Consider the following 6244-nt stretch of genomic DNA (forward strand, 5'->3'; position numbering starts at 1 on the left):
AAGTGCCATACTTCAACAGTTTGGGTCTTTTCTGCAAACCGTAGATTCTCCAGAATAGTGTGATCACTGTACTGTTTCAGGGGGTCCATTTTTGTTCAGGCTGGAGTCCCTTAAGCCTTCAGTTTGTCTGTATCTGGAGTGTGCAGCTCATCTGGAGCTAAAAAGCATGTTGCTGTCAGTCTGCAAGTTCTCACATGTGTCCCCAGGTGCCTGGGTCTTACAGCCCTGTTACAGAAAACTATTTCTCCCTCAAAAGACTAAAACTGGGGACAAGATGTGAAAAATAGATTTTTGGAAAGTAACAGCCCATTTGTCATCCACTGGTTTATTTCCATTCCCCCCCTACACACACACTTTAGATTCAGTGTTAGGAACAGTGCTGTTGTGTTGTGCTTGGATGCAGTCATAGCAGAGGATTCACGTTATCTGAGCCATCTGATGGCTTTTACAATGGAGGACACCAGCAGAGTTGCCATCAGAAACAGGGAGATCCTTGTATTCATGTGCATTCTGGAACTGGCAGTCTGATAGCTAGGTTAAGGTTAGAGCTGGGTTAGCGTTGGCATCCTTTCCGGAGTTAGACCACTGAATACTGCATTGCCTCCCCATTTAAAAGGGGGACATGAGCCCCTTCTCATCTTGTCCTTATTGTCTGATTAGGAGAGTAATTTCTGCTAGAATCACTGTAATAGCCCGTGGCTTTCCAAGATCTGAAGACTGCCGTTTACAAATGACTAGCTTTCCTTCTGTGGCATTTAAGAATAATACGAGTTAGTAAGAGTTCTTTCTAAAATGATACCGTTTAAGGAATATTTTCCCTCTGGCAAGTGTCAGTCTGAAATACATGTGCCTGCCACAGGATGGCAGCAATCAGTCACCTTTGAAGCATCTTTCATTTCGAGTATTACATTTCAAGATGAAGTCCAAAGAGAAACTGTTCACACTAGGTCACTTTGTGAAGATGATATGACAAACACAGGAAAGCCTTTGTGTATTCTAATTCATAATTAATGAAAACCATATTTTACAAAGTTTATTACAATGTGATAATTTGCTTAGCTACAAAAGCTAGCCCAGGAGATGCGCTCTGAATACCTTATCATATAGTAGTTTGTACAGGAGTTCATCCTTTGGGAGATTAAATACTGAGAGTGAGCTATGTAATCTTTTTAATGCTCCCCGGGGAGTACGTATTTAATTTTTACCAAAATCTGAGCAGTTTCCACCTTTAGGCCTGGGTTTCCCATGCCTAAGGTCATCTAAATGATCCATCGCTGCAGTGTGATGGGTCGCTGTAGTGTGATGCCCAGCTGTGATATACCCTTAGTTTCACAGCCCAGATCTACCATCGTCGAAGGTGCCAGACCAGAGGTAGGATCAAGGACCTATTTGACAAAGCAAACCTCCTTCTTATCCCTGATATTTTAGCAAGTGTACGTAAGGAGAGGGAACAATTGAGCCATTGGCAAGATCGATATGATCTCATATGAGACACAGATCTAGGTTATAGATTTAAAGATTTAGGAGGATAATTCTGAACTCAATGTCTTCAGTCAGAGCTCTCTACTTGTCATTCCTGCAGGGCCTGTGCAGGCACCTGAGCTGTGTACTGAGTCACAGGGATGGAGTCAAGAAAGCATCTGAAAGATTATTTCCCTTTGCTGTTCATACAGGTCAGAAGATTTTCTTTCCTGGCTAACAGTTGGTTGCAGTCTTTGTATTCATCCATTCTCTGTCTCCCGCTGGCAGCAGCTTTTCTTCCCTGAAATCCCAAACAAGGTGAAAAATCCAGCATTTCTGCAAAGAGCCGTCTCGGCTGCCAAGCTGTGAACAATTTGCCTGACTGTTTTGCTGCAGGGAGAGAAGGAACATCAGAGACCAGAGACATGACCTTCTGTCTGTGACTGATTGCTACCATTTTTGTGAGTTTGTCTCTGTCATTTGGAATAACCTGGATGTTTTTCAGTCTTGATCTTGCATCAAGAGGAAGTGAACGTTCAGTAGTAGTACTGCCACAGTATGGACTACTATACTGGCTCCTCTTTCCTGCCAGGCCATTAAAAGATCGGTTCTTGTAGCCTTTTAAAGAAAACTCTTGATAACCTTGAGCTTTACAGTTCTCCTTCTCAAGCAACACAATACGATTAAAAACGTTACGAGAATGCAAATGCATTAGATCTCTGACCTAGTATCAGAAAAGACCCCTAAAACGCACCACAGGTGCAAAAAAAGGCTCAGATCACTCAGCTGATGTGTGACCAAGTCCTGAGCTTGGCAGGATTCTGTTGGGTTTGCCTGGACAAATAAAATGTCCTTTGTGGGAAGCCTTGGCACCCTAATGGTGAAAAGTGCCATTCAAATTTTAGGCTTTATTTTTCCAATTTGCATTGGGAAAGTGACCCAAGGACTGGCTGACAGGGTTTTTGTGTATCTATGAACAGTGATGGTCTCTGTTTTCCTCTCAGGAGATGCAGCCCTGGCTGACCTGCTTGAAGGATTATCAGCAAAGTGGGCAATGTGGTGCAGTGCCCAACTCCTTGGCCATGTTGTGAAGCTGCGCAGTTTTGATGTAATTCCTCACCTCTTCTGGCCTCGCTTGGCAGTGTGTGCTCTTGCCCAAATAAGCAGCCTGTTTACTTATACACCAAGCAAACAGCCCTGAAAAGCTGATACTGCTCCTTTTGAAGTGCTGAAGAACTTTGCCATTCATTTGCAAGATCAGAGATGCTGTATTTTTCAGGCAAGCTGCTCTGAAGTCCCTACTGGAGTTGTTTGTTCCTGTTTCTTCACTGAGAAGTCATCTGCTCCATCCTGTCCCTCAAGTGCTGTCAGAGCAGTGTCTGCAAACAGTACTGGTGTTTTAAAACTTTCCAGGGAAAGAAGAGATTATGTTCTCTCTTCTGCAGGACTTGTGTTGTGCTGAGTCTTTTATAGGAATGTGTGGAAAAGCTGTTTGTAGCCTCATATGGTTCTCCAGTGGAAGCTACTGCTACCTATTACATATCCATTGTTGTCAGCATTTTGATTTGAAGTTGCAGTGTTAATATCATTTTGTTAAGCAGATCAACTTAGAAATGTGAAACGATTGAAAGTTAAAAAAAAAAAAGGAATATTTTGTGTTTAGATACGTCTTGCATCAGTGTTTACCACGAGAAAGGCTGGCAGCCATAGCCTTTCTGTGTACCACCATGGCATCTTGAAGACTGCTGAGGTGATGGTATCTCTGTCTTCTGTGAAACTGTTGATCTCAGCCTTGCGGTGAAGGCAGACAGATCCCACTATTGCCCTTTCTTAACATCCTTTTAACAGAAGAGGTTAGGAAAGCATGTTAGTAATTATCACTTGGCCTTATTAAAGGCTGAGAAAGCTTTTCCTGAAGCCTTTTGTAATCCATAGGTCTGAAACTACTTTTGTGTTGCAGGTGGTTGGGACTGGCACATAACTTCAAAGCTGCCAGGGAGGAGCAGGCTGCTAGAGTGGTGGCACACGTGCTTTTTCTTTAGGAAATGGTGCTGAAAAGCAGTCATCTTCAAATGAAAATCCAGTGAAGTGAGAGAATCTGCCTTCTGGTTCTGTACAAGACCTGGGGTTTGGATGGCAAAAATAAATGAGAATTTCAGCTCCATGAGATCTTTACAGGAGAGATTGTAAGGAGAATCAGCCTTTCCCTACACACAAAAGGCTCAGGAAGAGGGAGTGAGGCAAGCAGTGGTGATGGGGGGAGATATGAGCTGAAGTGCTACAACAGACACAGACATCTGCCTCTGTCCTCTCATCACACCAACTTCATCACGCCAACTTCATCGCCCCCGTTGTATGGCAAACATGCATGGCTGCATGCACTCTTTATCCGTCATAGAGTCTTAGAACAGTCTGGGTTGGAAGGGACCTTCAAAAGTCATCTAGTCCAACCCCCCTGCAATGAGCAGGAACATCTCCAACTAGATCAGGTTGGTCAGAGCCCTGGCCAGCCTGACTTTGTATTGTAAATTCAAGAGGTACGAGCTGTTCATTGGAGATGTGGGGCTGAAGCATGGGTGATGGGTGGTGTTGGGGCTCAGGTTTTAGAAAGTCAGTGAAACAGCAGTGCTGCCTCTCCTCCTCAGACTCTGACGTATCTATAGTGCTTCCAAAATATTCTTAGGCAGCGTCTGGGAAGCCAAAACCCTAACGTTTGACAGAGCTTTCTGGCATTACAAAATATAGAGATTGTGCCTTTTTTCACTTTCTTTTACCTGTCTTGTTGCAAATGAGCATGAGTCTTTAGTAAAGAGAAGTTTAATGGGGTCAAAATTTCTTCTGTAAAATCTCACTGCTTACATGGATGTGCAACACTTTCCTCTCTAATAGAGAGAATATACTTTAATGCGATTATAAAATATTGTTTATACAGTATATTGGCAGAAAGCTGTTTGCTGTCAAATGCCAAACTAAATTCTGAGCCAGAACAGAGTCCCTGCACAAAACGCTTGTGTTCCATGACATAACAATGTTTCTGTTAAAACCATTCATGTGAGGAAATAATGTCTGCGATACAACTCATGTTCTTTAAGTACATGGCCTAGATACGTGGGATTTATACACAATTCCTTTGGCAGTCACACAAAAAAGCCAATAGGTACCCAGTAGTAATCCAAACCTCAGTTTGCTTTTCCAGAAGTTGCACTCCTGATTCCTTCCCCAAGTTTGGAAGAGAAACTGAAGTGGCTTGTCCAAAAATAGTTGTCTCACTAACTTTCCAGAATGTGGACATTAATCTTATATCCATATAACCTGTTCAACAGGGGACCTTTACCCTTGTGTAAGTAAGAGTACAATGTTTGGGTCTTTTAAAATATATTTTTGATGTATGGAAAAGAATCAGTGTATTACAGGAGGTCCAGAAAGGGTAAAAGCAGAAGAAACCAGCATGTCTAGGATTCCTCTGCCACAGCAGTCTCCTAGACTGGTCATTGTTATAAGACAGTTCTGTTATCTTCTCCCACACCTGCTGAAATGCTGGTATTACATAGGAGCCTACGGTGTATACTTTATAATAGCAACCAGCACCTGGAAACAATTAAGTGGATTCAGCTGACAGAAGCATAATACCAAGTTAAGATTACTTGTGTTTTCAGTGATTTCCTCCTACTGCACTGTATTGTCTTAATCCAGGATTAAATTCTAATTGTGGCTAAATCCTTGGAAAGCTCATCAATTTGAATAGAAGTTTTAGGAAGCCAACATATCTGAGGTTTGAATGGGAAGTTGTAGGGTATGAATCTTACTGCCTTGTAATTTCTGGACATTTTGTAGAGGGCAAGCACAAATTACATAAAATGAATGAAGAGAGAATCCTTGCAAGCTCTGTTCTCAGACATGATGGCAAAGGCAACGGGGTGAAAGCACAGTGCCTTGGGTTTTGCTCTCATTTATGCTGCCTGCACACAATCTCATATGAACACACTAAGACAAAAATCTGTGTTGTTTTGCTGGTGTGGATGTTGGAAATGAGTATATAAAGCAAAAGCATAATCAAAAAGAAAAGCCACACTTTTTTCCAAACGGTCGGAATCGACCTGTGCGTAATTTGACATGGGACAAGAATAGATGGAGTTTAGCAGGAGGCTTACTTTGTTCTATAATTTTTCTATGAAAGAACAAAACTTCACTGAAGTCAATGCAGCTCTACCCAGCTACTGCCTGGTCTGTGTAACCTGTATCCCCACAAATAGTTATTGATATTGCTAGTTATCTGCCACAGGCTATGTACTAACAGTGCGCTATTAAGGCATGTCAGGCTTGCTTTGCCTCAAATTGCCTTGGCCTGCCTAGAACTTTGTTTTAGCTGGCTTAGCTATGACAGCAATTTTTTTTAACTATCGGGTGACTATTTCCTGATTTGTTTTACTTTTTTTTTTGGGGGGGGGTATAATCACAATTTTTGTACAGCCAGGAGTAGCAACTATTTATTCCCTGTAGAATAAAATGTTTATGACACCATCTTAATGGCCTGGCAGCAGAGGGCTTGCCTGTGGCAACCTGGGGTGCAGGGGAGAGGAGTGTGGATGTGAGGGGATGAAAGAAGAGGCCACAGAATGTCAGTTCAAGGCTTTGAACAGCTCCGCAGCAAACAGTTAAATGCAAATCTGTGAGCAGGGCAAAACCGACTTATAGATAGCAGAGAAAGCAGATAAGAAGTATGCAACACATGTAAGATACTTTTTATATAGGATATTCAGACATAATGTGGAGTTGCAGACCA

This window comes from Caloenas nicobarica, chromosome 3 (assembly GCF_036013445.1).
Source record: "Caloenas nicobarica isolate bCalNic1 chromosome 3, bCalNic1.hap1, whole genome shotgun sequence".
Lineage (NCBI taxonomy): Eukaryota > Metazoa > Chordata > Aves > Columbiformes > Columbidae > Caloenas > Caloenas nicobarica.